The sequence below is a fragment of the Ascaphus truei genome, chromosome 3, assembly GCF_040206685.1.
Source record: "Ascaphus truei isolate aAscTru1 chromosome 3, aAscTru1.hap1, whole genome shotgun sequence".
Taxonomy (NCBI): Eukaryota; Metazoa; Chordata; class Amphibia; order Anura; family Ascaphidae; genus Ascaphus; species Ascaphus truei.
This window is the reverse complement of record NC_134485.1, coordinates 182690089-182708115: the sequence shown is the minus strand read 5'-3', so window position 1 is coordinate 182708115 and position 18027 is coordinate 182690089. Positions and strand designations below refer to the sequence as shown.

Here is an 18027-nt window from a genome sequence, read left to right as displayed (position 1 = left end):
CGAATTACACAAACCAGAAAAATATAGAAATATATTCATTTTTACATTGAAACCAAATAAGTGAAACGGTTATGTTCAAAGGAAGCCAATTGCACTAATGTTTCGATTAAATTTACCCTGCTCACAGTTTTTTTTTTTTTTTTTTAATTAAACTTTAAATGTTAAACCTAAATAAATCTCAGTTTACAAATGAAGCATCCCAATAGCCGGGACTCTTGGCTACTGTCCCACACCCACAGTCACTCCTACCAACCATCGTGGCCAAGCACTGCCATCTACAGCACTTATTCCCTCACCTGCTGTCTCTGTAAATCTCCCAACATACCACTTAGATTGTAAGCTCTCCGGGGCAGGGATTTCCTTTCCTATTGTCTGACTTTGCTGCGCTTATTGTATTATTATAATTCCCTGTACTGTATTGTCTTTGTAAAGCGCTGAGTATAGTGTTGGCGCTATATAAATAAAGATATACATATGGTGAGCACCACTCGGTGACAATTGCAGACTTCAATGAAAAGATTTACATAATAATTTTTTTCTGATAAGTTAATTTGTAGACTGCTTAGAAGCTAGGAAAACACATCAGGTGGTTTTTGTGCTTTAAATGGCATGAAATAGAGCTCAATTTTAGAATAAGTTATATTGAGGTGAATTTCACCTTTATAAAGGTAGTATCTCTTTTACGCAGGAATGGTCAACCTTGTAATGCGTAGGAGAGATGTATGTACATCAAGGAATGGGGGTTGAACTGGGGGAGACTATCTGTTTGAGATCCTCAGCTTTGATTTGCTAAAACAACCATTAAGCTGAGGGGAATTGTTCCCTTAAGGAGCTTCCTGTAGATGGAAAATGAAAGCCAACAATGGTATTACAAAAAACATGCACAGCTTGGCATCACACCGTGCATGATCAATAGCTGCTATTGAGCTACTTAAAAGTTATCTGGCTGAGTCATTTGTGTCTAAATCTTCGACTTGGCATTTCTGCCAACTTTCTTTGCTGTCAATTGTATGGAACAGATCAGTATTTTATCCGGCTTCAACAGAGTACTTGGCTCAGATCGCAATTGCTGTGTTTAATGTAATTCCCTGGTAACATTAAGATATTAAAAAGGGAATTACTGTATGGTGGGTGTATGTTCATTGCTACACTAATTTTGGTTCTATTCCCAATGACAAGTACCTCTGGCTAGATGCTATATTTAACAGGTATTTCTGTTGACTAGAAAGATTGTGGAAACCTCAAGGTGAATAATGTGACATAGCAAGATGCTATCTCCATAAAGGGATGTTTTATTATTTTAGATGTCCTCAGTACTTTGGCGCTTTTTAGAGTTTACTGATCAATTACATTTGTGCAGCTTTTCCATCATTTGACAAGAAACAGCCTATTTTAATAACCACAGAGAAGACCAGTGCTCTTCCACACATTGCCAGTGTGTCGCTCAATACTTTGAGGTGCCTTGCTGAACACGTACATTCCAGAGGCCTGAGTATCAATGCTCGCCCACACCCCCTTACTCGCGTTCCAAAACGTAAACTCATCGCAGGAGAGGAAAAGCTTGCGAGAGGCAAGTAGCACTCGCTTTCACTATGGACAAAGCCTTAGAGGTCCTGATTCTGCAAGCTTATTATTACTCTGTTATATCAGTTGGCTATTTCTTTTTTTATGACTTAACTTTTTTTTTATTGATAATTTTTCAAAAATAAAGACACGGGTACGTAAAAAAAGAAATAGGAAGGGGTACAACGATGCAAATAATCTGGTAGTGTCACAATAGTGGGGAGGGAGTAGGAAGGGGACAGTATTCGGACATACAGTATATAGTATAATGTACAGTTTAAGTACATTAGAGATCACACCGTTAAGAATATTTTAGTCTAAATATGGGGATATACCTGCATGACAGAACCAAGGGGCCCAAATCTCCGAAAATTGTGATGTGGAGCCATTTAGGTAAGCTGGAAGTTTTTCCATATTGACTAAATGCCAGATTTTGTTGTATATTTGATTTATCAGTTGGCTAATTCAATGCATATTTACCTCTTGGTTTTATAATGTTTGAGAAGTAATTTGTCCTCCTATGGGCTAACACAGTACAACTCTCATTGATTAATTGAATCATCGTATAACTGTATTATCATTGAATCATGATAATACCTATTACTCTTGCTGCTTGCATGTATTCCTGTTGATTGGGACTTGTTAATCAAGTTCTTTAAATCTCACACAGATCTGTTAGGCAAATAGGTTTGTGCTACCGCGGACTGGATAAGAAAAACAAAAGCCAATATTTATTAAGTGGTGCTAAGGAGCACATTGTAGCATATTCCATTGAATTGATCATAAAGTGCCTGAAAGTTTAACACTGCTTAGAAATACTGTATGGTCAAAAAAAGAGTCTCGGCAATTGTTTCAACTTAACATAGCATTACAGATGTACAAAACTTTTACGCAAGCTGGCAACATTCATGGTTGGTGAAAAATGCAATCAAACATAATCAAAATCAGCCAACAACAAATATTTTACTCCAGGAATCAACATTGTAATCAGTGTTAATCCAAAGTCAGAATGTTTTTGGGGAAGGTTGGCCAAAAATAGGCATTTTTGTTGTTGTTGCATATTCTCAGTTTTTTAATTATGCATGTTTTGGCTTTGGGGATTGATGTTTCCGTTTTGCCAATTATTAAAACCTTTTTAAGCACCTTTGCACATTTCTACTTGGTATCTCTGCTGCTTCATATTTTAAGAATAATTCCAACTGCTATATTTAAGTGACAGCTACAGTGGTTGGCAACCAAGAATAACAGGAACAGTCATTCTAAATAATGAACAGTTCTCATTCATAGCACATGGTCTTCAATTTCTCTAGCAACACTTTCACATTGGTATAATTACAGCTTTCATAGCATACCGCTTCAATCTGGCAACAATGTATTTCTTTCTGTAACCATTTCTGTTCTCTAATTTCCGGCATGCTTTCCCCCCCATGTTTGAGCATCTCTGCATTCCTTAGAACAGGGCTTTCCACACCAGGGTAATCACGTTTGTCAGCACTGGTCTAGAAATTCCTTTTTCCATTGTCACACATCCTTCCATACTCACTTTCATTACTTTTGCTATGTTTTCCATTGCCCCATTCTGCATAGTGTCCCGAAATAACAGTAACATCCCATATTTTATTACACAACGTCTCAAAATGTCCTGTGCCTTTTAAGATTGGGGGTCAATCTTTGAGTTTAAAGGACAAAGCAGCCTATTCACAAAGCAGTGATAAGTGTTTTTAAAGCTGCAGTTCAGTCTTTTTTTTTTTTTTACATTTATTTTTTTACTTCAATAGTTTTATGTGGGCAATCTCTAATTAGCTAAAGAACTGTATAGCTGCAGGTCAATTCGTTCTCCATGTATTGATAGGTCGAAATTTGGTGACATATTAAAAGCTGGGATTTGTTTATAATCTGCTTGACTGGCAGTGGAAGCTCATGAATATTCATGAGCATTCCTGCACTGACAAGTGCTAGAGGGAGGGCAGTGCTGACAAAAGGGTGTGCCAGAGCTTGTGACAGGACATGAAGGGGCAGTGCCTTAGCAAATGGCTGTTAAAATAGAATACAAGAAAATTGGTCTTTCAAATTTGTTTTTTTAAAAACAGAAAATGCTAAAAGTATTTTTTCTTACTACAGAACTGATTTATTAAAAAAAACACACATGCAGGATATTGACTGAACTGCAGCTTTAAGTAAGATAAATGCCTTTCTATCGCAATATTGCATGCAGTGCAATTCACAAAGTAGTGATAACACTGCAGTATCGCACTTAAAAGGCATTTTTTCACCAAATCAGTCAGTGATAAAAAAAGAAAAGGTCGTATGATCAGCCAAAAAAAAGGCAAATGCGCCGTTTTTTGCCAGTCGGCACCATTCACAAAGCAGTGATGACTGAATCGTACTGTAAAAGCTGACCATTCCTTTTCACCAGCTAAAGGCTGGCGCAAAAGAGATTGAGACATGCCTAAATGCATTGTTTTTTTCAGCACAGCATTGATACCAGATGGTGGCGGGGTTTTCCGGGTGACCCCCGTGGGTGTGTGGGGGTCCTCGGGTGGTCTCGCAGGTGTCAGTTGGGGTTGCAATGAATGTGTTTCCCCCGGGGTCTGTGGAGCTGATCCCCATTAATTGAATCGAAGGAGAACCTGTGATTTGAATCTAAATTAATCCAAATGGAATAATATCCGTCTTCAGAACTTGATAGTATAACCGCAAAAGTTATGAAGGGGTTAATTTAAAGGGCAATTCTCCTGTGATAAAAGAACTACTTCTTGTTACCATATGCCACACCTCTTTAGAAACAACATAGTACTTATTGGTTTTTAACACCTTCATTACTCAACATGTTAGCTACAAATGTCATGATTGTCATTTGTAACAACTATTAGTTATATTGTGTTGCATTATTGCATTTATAGTGGGTGAATGAAGGGTCTTTATTTTCAAATAACCTCAGCTTCTTTTATGTGTTTAACACATCTGAATGAAACAATGACTGCTTGTATTACTCAAATACAAAAGTTCACAGTACTATGTAATACTACATACTATACTGCACAGGTGTCCTCATTTAAAATCAAGTTTCTTAATAGGCTGTCTATTTAAAGGATACCAAGGAAACACTTACTTTCAGAGCAAAATGGATGTCGTATCGAATTTAGCTTTGGTGGCATTCTATGGAGGAGGATGTTTCAACAAGAATTGATGACCGCGAGGGAGTTGCAGTTGCAAGTCAGCCGGGACTTGCGTGTCTGAAACTTCTGGGATAGATGTTCCCTAGAGGGGTTAACAGAGGCAGAGATCATCAGCAGATATTGATTGAACTTGGCGGCTATCTTTGAGCTCTATGAAGAGTTAAGAGAAGATTTAGAGCCATCAACAGACAGGAGTCATGCAGTGCCTGGTCTTGTTAAATTGCTGAGTTCATTAAATTTTCTTGCTTGTGTGTCTTTTCAGACAACTCTGGGCATAGTAGGCGGGGTCTCGCGGGCCCTTAGAAACTGGCCATGTGCACGGACAAGACGCGCTAGGGATTATATACCTTTTCCTAGCAAGCAGACAGTGGCAGGAACTGAAGACTGCATTTTATAATGTAGCAGGGCTACCCAATGTGATTGGTGCTATAAATTGCACACATGTTGCGTTTACCCCGCTACGTGCAAGTGAGATGCGTTTCCGTAACAGGAAAAATTACCACTCGCTTAATGTGCAAGTTGTATGTGACGCACACATGACAGTTCTGAGTGTGGTAGCCCTATTCCCAGGTTCCTGCCACGATTCCCATATCCTGCAGAACTCTTTAGTCTTCCGTATATTTGAAGCGGGGACATTTTGCAACGGATGGCTATTGGGTCAGTCAAAGTTGGATAAACTGCATCATTTATATTTTATGTTTTTTTTTTATTTATGGCTCATATCTAATCAACCAAAAACATTACTACTCAACATGGGGAAATATATAATCTAGGTGAAGCAGTTTTCAATTTTCTTCAATTATTCATCACACAATAACAGGGATAGTGGCCAATACACACAGCTATAGCCATCAGAGGTGACATTTCATATGTTTCTAATGTTCAACGGATGTCATGATTACAGTATGTCTAATCTAATTATTACTGAATCTTGGTTTGTAATGGCATATGTTTGGTACATTCTTCACTTGTGTTTCATGTACTAGGATATGGCAATACACAATTATTGTAATGTAAATTACATGTTATATTAACATTCATGTGTATTTGCTCTCTTATAGGTGACTCAAGATATGGAAGCCGGCCCTGTCTTCTGACCTCACTGGGTAATACTCGAACACCTGCAAAGGAACGTTATAATGCGGCACACGTATCCACCTGCTCGGTGATTGAGAGGACATTTGGACTATTGAAAAGTCGGTTCCGATGTCTTGATAGATCTGGTTGTGCCTTACAGTACTCGCCACAGAAGGTTGCCAACATAGTGTTTAGTTGTTGCATTCTGCACAACATTGCACTGCGTCACAATCATCAAGGCAACATACGGGAGGATCCAGAGGAGGATCCTCCTGGGCCTCCTGCAGTGGGGTTAGGGACCACACAGCCAATGGGATGGAGACCCACCAGAATTTAATCAAATAAGAATTCTTATGTAAGAATATGATTTGCATATAAGAAAATCTATAGTCTTCTCATGATGTCACATTTCATTGTGTTTATCTAATCCTAGGACCCTGCTCTGTACCATATCGGTGGCAACATTAGTTCTAAACAATCACTGCGTCATCTGTGAATGGTATGTTTAACATTTTGGTCCTTAAAGCATGTTCTTTAGCCCCCCTTCCCCCTACAATGTGTACATTATACAATTTTGTATATTGCTGATTATCAACTACTGTACATTAAAACATATATTTGTGTTTTAACATTTACACTTCATTGTAAACATTATATATTTCACTAGAATTAGTAATGAGGACTTGTGATACAAAATAGTTATATATGTTATTGTTCAAATTCCTTACTTAATTGAATAATTTACACTTAATTGATAATGGTAAAAAACATTAATGTAGTATGCTTGCAGGAGTATGAGCTACTGACATGGGGACATCTTGTATCGGTAATCTGGTATGTGTCCCTAAGCACATTTTTGTTCTAGGTCAACTTTACACACTGCAATCTTGTCATATTTCATGTCTATGCTTCATACAATTACTGTGATGTTTAAGTTTGAAGAATAGATACAAGTTCTAATATCTAACACACTACTTTTCTAGGGTATTTGTATACAGTGTAATAAAATATTCTTTGGAGTATTATATGACTAATGTAAAGGGTCAGGATCATGAGCTGTCTGAACAATTGCACACCAATACAATCAATATAATGACATTACTACAAATGTTATTGTCATGTTCACAACAGTATATTTGCAAGTTCACAAATTCTACATTAGTGTAATTTTTTTTTACATATAGGAAACATGTCAACATTGTGAAAAATGCGACTATTGCTTAGACATATAACCTACAATTCTCATGTACTGTAAACTGTGTCTCATAGCACTAGTCCCAACATTATATAGTCAAGTGTCTAAATCATGTTTACAGCATGTGTAAAGAGTATGTCAACGGTGTAACTTTTTCTGTGTTTGGATACATGATCTTCTGTCTGTGGAATGGAGATGTCAACATCTGTAAAATAAGTAGATATGTCATGTTCTAAATGTACACCTTTATTAAAACATTTCAAATGCATACAAACATACATCATACGTGTTTTTATATTGTTAGACTAGTATAATACATGTTCCTAACGTTTGCATTTGTTTGTGGATTAAAAATATTTAGTTTAACGGATTCTTGATTATGCATGAATATTTTATCCAACCATATATTAAGTATCAAGTAGTGAAAATTATAAAACTGCCTGTACTACAGCCATTTGTTGTTGAAGACATCACAACTGCAACAATTTAATATACACACTGCCTCATAACATTAAATAGCCGTAATAATTGTACATATTAACTAGCAATCTTCTGCTTTACCAGCCATTTATGTAAGTCACTAACCCAGAATGAGGCGATAAAATATATAATTATGGAAACCTTTTCAAAATACACAACTAATTAATATATTCACTGCATTGCTGCACATATTACATATTTGTTAAACTTGGGAAAGCAAACCTGGCGACCTGCTTTTAAACAGAGGGGCGTAAACGTTGTGGAATTACTTTTAAGGAATGCGCAGAAAGTTCTCTTATTGACAGCAACATTGCACAGCACATCTAACAATATTGCCACGGATCTCGTTAACTGCCTCTTCCTTTTTTTATCAGAAGTCTGTTCTGACATCTTGTGATCTTCACGCCACGATCTCTAATATTAACAGATGACGGAGAAGAGGTAAAAGGTGCACAGCACAACTTATAAAAGAAAAAGGTGTTACCGATGGTACGCGCATGCGTAATGAATGGTATGCATATGTGTGTCATTCGTGAAAAAAACTGAAACACACATTGTATAAAGTACATATTTTATAGTTACCTGCATTATATTGCATGCATATTCTGTGCAGTAATGCAACAAGTGTTGTCGAGGTAGCTGCTGGAGTCGATCAATTGGTTGTTCTGTGGTTTCAGCTCATTCGGATTGTTGCTTGCTCCAGAATAGTTTGAATATTGTGTCATGCACTGAGGCATATACAGATGGCTTCTTTGTGGCATGTAATCTGCTGGAGCCAGGTCTTTGTTAGGCATGTTCTTATAATAAATAACAGAAATAGAGAATAGGCTGACACAGATAAAAGTAGATAGGTATAACACCTTCTAGTAATAGGTGTGTCAGCTAGCGCTCCTACTTAGTGAACAATAAATAATTACAAAGAAAGGGTTACACAGTGACAAGTGCAAACATGGTACTTAAAGAGTTAATGAAATAAATGAATAATGTATAGTCACATCATGTGTTCCCAAATATAGAGTCCAGTATCAGATGAAATATGGGTATGCTGCTTCTTTGCAACCGGAACTAACCTCAGGACCGGTAGGAACTATAGAAAAAAAGACAAAAAAGCGCAAAACCCATAGAGTAGTAAAGTCTGTTTATGAAATAAATAAAAAACGGTTAAAAACACTCACAGAAGAATAAAAAACGGTCACTTATTAATTATCTACAGATAGTACCTAATTGTTACCCCTATATATATATGATCAATAGCAACCTAACCATGAAAGCGCCCCGGACGAAGAGGACAAAGTCCTTGAAACGCGTAGGGCTGACATTGCTTTGGTTGCTGGAGTTTTACCGAGAGCACTGAACTATTCAGAATACACGTGACAGATAGAACTCTTGTACGCCGAGTTTGGAGGGGGAGCAAGTGGCCACCCTAAGTCCAACCCCCGATTGACGACATACGCTCTGACGTCACAAGTCACCTGACGCGGAAGTGGATCCACGCCGCCGATCGAGTGAAGGAGAAGGGAAGAAACACTGAGTACCCCAACCAGCAGAAGAGTGGACTACTTCTATTCCAGCGCTCATTCTGAGTACCGAAGTGCCTGAATTTACTTATTCTTCTGTGAGTGTTTTTAACCGTTTTTTATTTATTTCATAAACAGACTTTACTACTCTATGGGTTTTGAGCTTTTTTCTCTTTTTTGTCTTATGTTCTTATAATAGTTAGGTCTGTCATGGTTCTGGTATTTGTTGAAGCACTCGGGTTGAAAATAATCATTATTTACAAAATGTAAGGCACCACTGCAACCACTTTGTAAGGTTGTGTTTTTTTTTGTTTTTTTTTGGTAACTCCAATTATATTAGGGTTTTTTTTTTTTTTTTTAAATATCTTAACATGGTCTGGCAACACATTGTCTTGTACATTCAAATATAAACAATCTATTTCGTAACATCCATATATAGAATAAAACATTTACCACAGACAAGATGAATTGACGGATACACTAGACATGGGAAAGGAGGTGGGGGGGGGTTTACAGGAGGTAAGCTGCCTATGAGAGCCTCTGTGGCCGAATCCTCTCAGGTGTTGTTATTCTGCTTATTTGACTTCGTTCTTTCATCTCCTGTATTTGCCAGCCTACCAGGTCTTATTGCTACTCGTCGTGTCGTTTGTGATAGAACGCATTTGCGTTTATTAAAGCAAAGCGTGGCATCATTCACCCCAGGGATCTGTCTGTGCCAACCACGGCGTCCAGAGTTGTAGAAATTTAGCGTCTGTGTCGTTAACTAAACTCGTTAACTTTTTATCTGGCAAACAAACCAAATTATATTTCTAATTTTGGGAAAAAATGGAATCTCTTGCTGATTCCATAATGCTGCGAGCTAGCATCTCACCGCTGTTGCGAAATGCGCAGCTAGTTTGTGTTTCACTTTAGCTAGTCCTGGCCAGGGATCTAGGGGAATAGTGAGGTCAAAAATCCTCTGTAGCCAATCTCTAATTTGTTCCCATAAGGGAGCTACCCGAGGGCAGGCTTACAGCATACAGTATGTAGCAAGTCTGCAGGCTCCCCACATTGCTTAGGACACAATGGGGGGTAACCTTTGATGAATTTTGAGAGTTTCAATGGGGTGAGATACCACCTCATTAGGACTTTCTTGCGTTCTCCTTCAAAGTCGTACAGATGGAGCTTTTGGCTGCTGACAAGTGAACCCTATCCCAGTCCTCGTCTTAAAGTGTTTCTCCTAGGTAATCCTTCCACTGCTTCATGTAGCTCAGTCTTTTGTCGTAGTTTTTGCTAGAACTGACTACCTCCCCATACATCCTAGATTTAAGTCCTCTAGTTTCTGTTTCTCTTGAACAGAGCTGCTCAAAATTCGTTCGTGCTGGACATGTTTGAAATTTGATATAAAATTCCGGACCTGGAGGTGCTCAAAAATTTGGAATTTGGAATATTTTTTTCGGATTTAATTTGTTCAAATGTTTAAATGCTTTTCCTTCCCTCCAGGTCCTTGAGTCTCATGTAACCCCTGTGTTTCCAAATCAAAAAGTCTTTACTATTCAGACCAGGAGCAAAGTCAGGATTGTCAAATGAGGCCATCAAAGTATGTCTTGTCAGGGAACATCTAAATTTGGTGGCCTCCCAGACTGTCAGTGAGCTGGTCATAGTGGATAGCGGTTCTTCAATAGATTTAATTATCATTTTAGGGAACCAGATTAAGTTGTGCAGATCAATTGGCGCACAGCATTCACTTTACAATTCCACCCATCTTCTAAGACTGGAATCCATGTGCCATTAGAGAATTTGGCATAATTGGGCTGCTCTGTAATAAGATAACAAGCAAGGTACCGCTAACCCTCCTGCTAATGTTGGCCTTTTTAAAATTTAATTTTTGACCCGTGCCTTCTTATTTTTCCAGATTAATTTAGATATAAGCGACTGGAGTGAGAGGATGTCCTTCTGGACCACTGGTATTGAGAGTGTTTGAAACTAGTACATAAAACGGGGAAGAAGGTTCATTTTTATACAATGAATCTTGCAAATCCAAGAGATATTGTATGTGGACCACATCCACAAAGCCTCTCTGCGTTTTAATTCGTTTTGGGTCATTTGCTTTATATAATGTGTTATAATTCTTTGTATCTAAGAATCTAGGTATCTAATTGCGGAAGTTTGCCATTTAAAATTGAAATTTAGTTCTATCAATTTCTCTGTGACCTTAAAGAGATTAATATTTAATGCTTTGAACTTTGCTTGATAAATTTTGAACTCAGATATCTTATTAAATTCCCCTAATACTGTACATTAAATACATTAGGCAGAGAGGTAAGGGGCTTGGATAATGTTAAAATATCATCTGCATACAGTGCCACTTTATGTGTCTGCTTTTGTCTCTGTATTCCCATTATATCCGGGTTATTTCTTGTTTGGGCTGCTAATGGCTCTATGCATACGGCGAACAGCAAGGGGGACAGCGGGCACCCCTGCCTCGTGCCACTCTTATTTGGAACCGCTCTGATGGGAATCTTTGGTGTCTAACCCTTTGAGGCTTGCCCCTCCTACAGAGCCAGTATTGCTTTTAGAAACCTTCGTCCAAAGCCATACTATCCAAGCGTCTCTCTCAAGTAAGGTCAATCTATCCTATCAAAGGCTTTTTCAGCATCCAGACTTGGTTACCATAGATGGGATTTTTCTAGTCTGTGCCAATTCAATTAAATCTATGATCCATCTGGTGTTGTCTGCTGCCTGTCTGTTATGATAAACCCTACCTGATCTGGATGAATCAGTCTGGGTAGGATGTAGCCTAATCTATTTGCTTACAATTTAGAGAATATTTTGATGTCCGAATTTATTAGAGAGATTGGCCTGCAGCTCTTACAGTCCGCCGGGTCTTTCCCTTGCTTATAAATCAGAGAGATTGACTCTTGGAGCATCTGCTCTGGGAATGGGGCACCTGCCAGGGCCGAATTGAATAGTTTAAGTAGATCGGGGACTAATAATTTGAGACTTTTTATAATATAAATTTGAGAATTTGTCAGGCCCTGAAGTCTTGGATGGTTTTAGGTTTGTAATTACTTCTGATAGTTCTTCTATTGTGAAGTCTTGCTGTAGTGCTTCCCTCCCCTCTCTGCTCAGCTAGGCAATTTTGCTTCTGCTAAAAAATATTGTATTGCTTTACTATTCTTTTTATTATGTGACATTTATTTCCCATCATACAAGGTCTCATAGTACTGTTTGAATTCCTCAACAATTTGGTTGGGATTGGATGCCAGGCGTCCAGACTGCATCTAAATAGCCTGAATATTGTAATTTGGTTGCCTGCCTATTTTTAAGTTTATTGGCAAGCAGGCTATCTGGCTTGTTTGCCTTTTCAAAAAAACTTCATTTTAGACCAGCTTAACTCCTTCTTAGCCTGGGAGGTTAGCAGCATATTAAGCTCAATTCTGGTGTCCGATAATTCCTTTAGCGTATTTGCCTGCTGATTGGATTTGTGGCGAATGGAGAGTACTTCCAATTGTGTTTGTAACTTTCATATTTTTACATCTCTCTTCTCCGCTTTGCAGCGATACCTTTCAGTATGCCTCTGAGGGTTGCCTTATGGGCCTCCGAGAGGGTAGTTTGTGCTGGCACACTGTCCTTATTATCTATGAAAAAACAGCCAATCTCCCTACTAACCATCTGAAATACCTCTGGGATCTTTAACGACTCCTCATTCAGTTTCCAGTTTGCTCCTGGCCGGTCTAGGTTAAACTGGGAGCGCGCAGCTCTATCGGTGCATGATCTGACCATGAAATATCATGGATCCCTGTATGCGAGATCTTTAAGACCATTCTATTAGATACAAAGAAGTAGTCTATTCTGCTATAGCTGTCGTGTGGATGAGAAAAAAAGTGTATCCGCTCTCACCCTGGTGGAGCTCTCTCCAAATGTCCGTCAGTTGGCTGTCTCTTAAACCCTTAATCAGTGTGGCTGTATATTTTGTCCGTGTCTTCTTTGTTTGGGGGCATTTATCCATGTATGTATCCATGGTCCTGTTAAAGTCCCCTGCTAAGACTATGTATCCTTTAGATCAAGCATGTCAAACTCAAATGCTAACAAGGGCCAAATAAACAAGGTTTAAGTCTAGGTGGGCCGCAAAAAAAAAATACTTAAATTTTCATAGAAACGTAGGTTTATTTCGAAAAGTACTGTGTGTGTGTGTGTGTTGACCTCACTAACCGAACCAAAGAAAAAGCCACACGTGAATGACTTCTGAACCCATTAAACAGTGTCAGGATGCCCCCTATTAACAATTTCCAAAGCAGCAATCCCGCCTGGGATCTTACGTGATCCGCAGTCCCTCAAGGTACTATACTGGAGGGGAGGTGTTCCCTACCTGTCTTCCGATGTCTCCCGTGTGAAACTTGATAGTCAGATCTGGAAGAAAGCAGAATAGGTTATTTCGGTGTAGGTATAGTGCAGTTAAGATAAAACAGAGAGAGTGGGTGAGGGTGACAGACAGAGAGAGGGTGGGAGAAAGAGAGGGTGGGAGAGAGAGAGGGTGGGAGAGAGAGAGAGAGGGTGGGAGAGAGAGAGAGAGGGTGGGAGAGAGAGAGAGAGGGTGGGAGAGAGAGAGAGAGGGTGGGAGAGAGAGAGAGGGTGGGAGGGAGAGAGGGTGGGAGAGAGAGGGTGGGAGAGAGAGAGGGTGGGAGAGAGAGAGGGTGGGAGAGAGAGAGGGTGGGAGAGAGAGAGGGTGGGAGAGAGAGAGGGTGGGAGAGAGAGAGGGTGGGAGAGAGAGAGGGTGGGAGAGAGAGAGGGTGGGAGAGAGAGAGGGTGGGAGAGAGAGAGGGTGGGAGAGAGAGAGGGTGGGAGAGAGAGAGGGTGAGAGAGAGAGGGTGAGAGAGAGAGGGTGAGAGAGAGAGAGAGAGGGTGGGAGAGAGAGAGAGAGGGTGGGAGAGAGAGAGAGAGGGTGGGAGAGAGAGAGAGAGGGTGGGAGAGAGAGAGAGAGGGTGGGAGAGGGTGGGAGAGAGAGAGAGAGAGAGAGAGAGAGAGAGAGGGTGGGAGAGAGAGAGAGAGGGTGGGAGAGAGAGAGAGAGGGTGGGAGAGAGAGAGAGAGGGTGGGAGAGAGAGAGAGAGGGTGGGAGAGAGAGAGAGAGGGTGGGAGAGAGAGAGAGAGGGTGGGAGAGAGAGAGAGAGGGTGGGAGAGAGAGAGAGGGTGGGAGAGAGAGAGAGAGAGAGGGTGGGAGAGAGAGAGAGAGAGAGGGTGGGAGAGAGAGAGAGAGAGAGGGTGGGAGAGAGAGAGAGAGAGAGGGTGGGAGAGAGAGAGAGAGAGGGTGGGAGAGAGAGAGAGAGAGAGGGGTGGGAGAGAGAGAGAGAGAGGGTGGGAGAGAGAGAGAGAGAGAGGGTGGGAGAGAGAGAGAGAGAGAGGGTGGGAGAGAGAGAGAGAGAGAGAGAGGGTGGGAGAGAGAGAGGAGAGAGAGGGTGGGAGAGAGAGAGAGAGGGGTGGGAGAGAGAGAGAGAGAGAGAGGGTGGGAGAGAGAGAGAGAGAGAGGGTGGAGAGGGAGCGAGAGAGGGTGGGAGAGAGAGAGAGGGTGGGAGAGAGAGAGAGAGGGTGGGAGAGAGAGAGAGAGGGTGGGAGAGAGAGAGGTGGGAGAGAGAGAGAGGGTGGGAGAAAGAGAAGAGAGGGTGGGTGGGAGAGAGAGAGAGAGGGTGGGTGGGAGAGAGAGAGAGAGAGGGTGGGAGAGAGAGAGAGAGAGGGTGGGTGGGAGAGAGAGAGAGAGAGGGTGGAGGAGAGAGAGAGAGAGGGTGGAGGAGAGAGAGAGGGTGGAGGGAGAGAGAGGGTGGAGGAGAGAGAGGGTGGAGGAGAGAGAGCGGGTGGGGGAGAGGGAGAGAGGGTGGGAGAAAGAGAGTGGTGGGTGGGAGAGAGAGAGAGGGTGGGTGGGAGAGAGAGAGAGAGAGGGTGGGTGGGAGAGAGAGAGAGAGAGGGTGGGTGGGAGAGAGAGAGAGAGAGGGTGGAGGAGAGAGAGAGGGTGGAGGAAGAGAGAGCGGGTGGGGGAGAGGGAGAGAGAGGGTGGGGGAGAGGGAGAGAGAGGGTGGGGGAGAGGGTGAGAGGGGTGGGGGAGAGGGAGAGAGAGGGTGGGGGAGAGATAGAGGGTGGGGAGAGATAGAGGGTGGGGAGAGAGAGAGAGGGGGTTGACTGACTGTTGGCGGCCCTGTCCTCATTCTCTCTCTACTTCCCCCCATTTTCTCTCAACTTCTCCCATTGTCTCCCCCTATTCTCTCTCCCTTCCCTCCCCACCCCCATTCGCTCAATCCCGTCTATTCTCTGTCTCCCCACCCATCTCCCTTCTCCCCCCCCCATTCGCTCAATCCCCTCTTCTCTCTCTCTCCCCCCTCTCTTCTCTCCCCCCCCCATTCTCTCTCTGTCCTGCACAGACGTACACAGCCACTGACCTACAGACACACACACAGACAGACCAACAAAGACACTGACCACACACAGTCTCTGCTGGCCTGCACAGACACACACACACACACACAGCCTCTGATACACACCCCCCACCACACACACCCACACACTCTCTCCCCCCAAACACACACTCTCTCCCCCCCAAACACACCCTCTCCCCCCCCATACACACACTCCCCCCCCCACATACACACACTCCCCCACTCCCCACATACACACACTCCCCCACCCCCCACATACACACATTCCCCCCCCACATACACACACTCCCCCCCCACATACACACACTCCCCCCCACATACACACACTCCCCCCCCACATACACACACTCCCCCCCCCACATACACACACTCCCCCCCCACATACACACACTCCCCCCCCACATACACACACTCTCCCCCCCCCACATACACACTCCCCCCCCCACATACACACACTCCCCCACCCCCCACATTCACACACTCCCCCACCCCCCACATACACACACTCCCCCACCCCCCACATACACACACTCCCCCACCCCCCACATACACACACTCCCCCACCCCCCACATACACACACTCCCCCACATACACACACTCCCCCACCCCCCACATACACACACTCCCCCCCACACACACACACTCCCCCCCCACACACACTCCCCCCCACACCCTACACAAAGTGGAGAACAGCGACGGATGGACGGACGGATGGATGGGGATGGGGGGGGGGCGGGGGACAGAAGAAAGGCCTGCTTTTTGAGCCTCGCGATCGCGCACCACCACAGCCCGCCCCCATGCCCATCTTCCGCAACATGCGGACCGGGGGCAAAGGGAGCGCCAAGGGTGCAAGGGGGGGGCGCAGAAAGGGGGGGGCGCAGAAAGGGGGTGAGCGGCAAGGGGGGGGCGCAAAAAGGGGGTGAGCGGCAAGGGGGGTGAGCGCCAAAGGGGGTCAGCGCCAAGGGGGGTCAGCGCCAAAGGGGGGTTAGCGGCAAGGGGGGTCAGCACCAAAGGGGGGTTAGCGGCAAGGGGGGGCAGCGCCAAAGGGGGGTCAGCGGCAAGAGGGGTGAGCACCTCTACCCCGGGACCCTGTGGCTGCCCGCCCGGCGGGGGACATCGCGCAGCAGGCAGAGGAGCGGGAAGGCAGAGACACACTCACCGTGTGCTCTGCACAAAGCGGAAGCCCCGCCCCCGGCTTCCTCTGACCTGCCTGCGACCAATCCCCTGCATCCCGGCCGGCATTCTAAGCCCCGCCTCCTTCATTCAAACCCGTGCGGCCCTTCATCCAATCCCCTGGCAGCATTCACTCACACAGAGAATACTTACCAGCTACCGCATCCTCTTCACCACCGCCGTAACCGGGACTCATTGGGTGGGCTGCACAGATACTCAGTGTGGGCCGCATGCGGCCCGCGGGCCGCGAGTTTGACATGCCTGCTTTAGATATTTTGTTGGATGCTAAAAAATTATGAGAAAAAGCTTGTAGTACTGTGTTCACATGGTGCATACACATTCGCTATGGTGATGTATTGACCCTGTAGGGTGCCTACTAAGATAATGAATGTACCATTTTTGTCTTTTTTGGTTTGCTCCACACAGAACGGTAATCTATTATGGAGCAACACCGCAACTCCTCTCTTCCTAACAGCGGCAGATGACAGAAACCAGCTCCGGTAATTCTTATGAAACAATTTAGGAAAACACGTTTTGGTGAAGTGTGTTTCTTGTAATAATATAATGTCAGGGTTTTTTCTTTTATAATCCGTCAAAGCTAGCTTTCTCTTACTTGGGCTATTAAAACCTTTGACATTATGTGATATAATGGTTATATGCATTGTGGTGTGAGGTTGTGTATGCTTACCCAGACGCATCGTCTGTCTATCTTCTGTCAGCTCCCATGGCCACCTGTATTCCATCCGCTCTCTCCAGGGGTCTCCAGTCTCCTGCTCTGGTAAGGAGGGGGGGAAAGGAACAAACAAATGGATATCTGGGGGGTAGACACACACAAAACAGCATGATTCAACAGTCACCCACACACCACCTTGACTCCGTCTCCTTGGTAGTCGGTAGACGGCTCAACACTTAACTTGAGTTTAACTTAATAAAACAACACCCACCAAAACCTTTCATCTTTTAACCCCTAATGTATTAAAACTTTTTGTCCCTTATAGAACTTATTTTATCTACTGACCTATGCCTACAACTTTATCACTACACCTAGTAACCTTTCCCCTTCAACTGTGACGATTTGGACCTCTACCCTGAACTTAAGTTTTATCTCCTTGCACTAATCCCCCTATTCCACCAACTTGGTTTATAACTAGTCTGTTAGCTCCTTATGCTTCTCACCTCTATGGCTAGGGAACACTTCCCCTATCTACCAATCCTTCTTACCTGTCAATCTCCTTTTTCAGGCCCTCAAGCTTGCTTAAACCTTTCTCCTGACTTCTCTCTCTACTCCCTCTTTCTGCTTGTCCTCCTCCTGCTCTTCCACCTGTCTGGTTGCTTTCTTTCTTTCTCAGACTCTCTATCCTTCTCCTCACACTACCCCATGTATTTCCTTCACTTTCCTCCTTACCGCCTATTCTGGACCCAGGGTCATGTCTAGGG

General features: G+C 43.2%; 1 long non-coding RNA gene across 1 annotated transcript; it reads left to right on the top strand.

Annotated features, from left to right (window-relative positions):
* Positions 1 to 5801: 5801 nt before the first annotated feature.
* LOC142490999 (uncharacterized) lies at positions 5802 to 17546 on the top strand. Its single transcript, XR_012800211.1, has 5 exons — positions 5802 to 5848; positions 6253 to 6318; positions 7869 to 7935; positions 17017 to 17090; positions 17310 to 17546. It is a non-coding gene; the product is annotated as an uncharacterized LOC142490999 (long non-coding RNA).
* Positions 17547 to 18027: the final 481 nt, after the last annotated feature.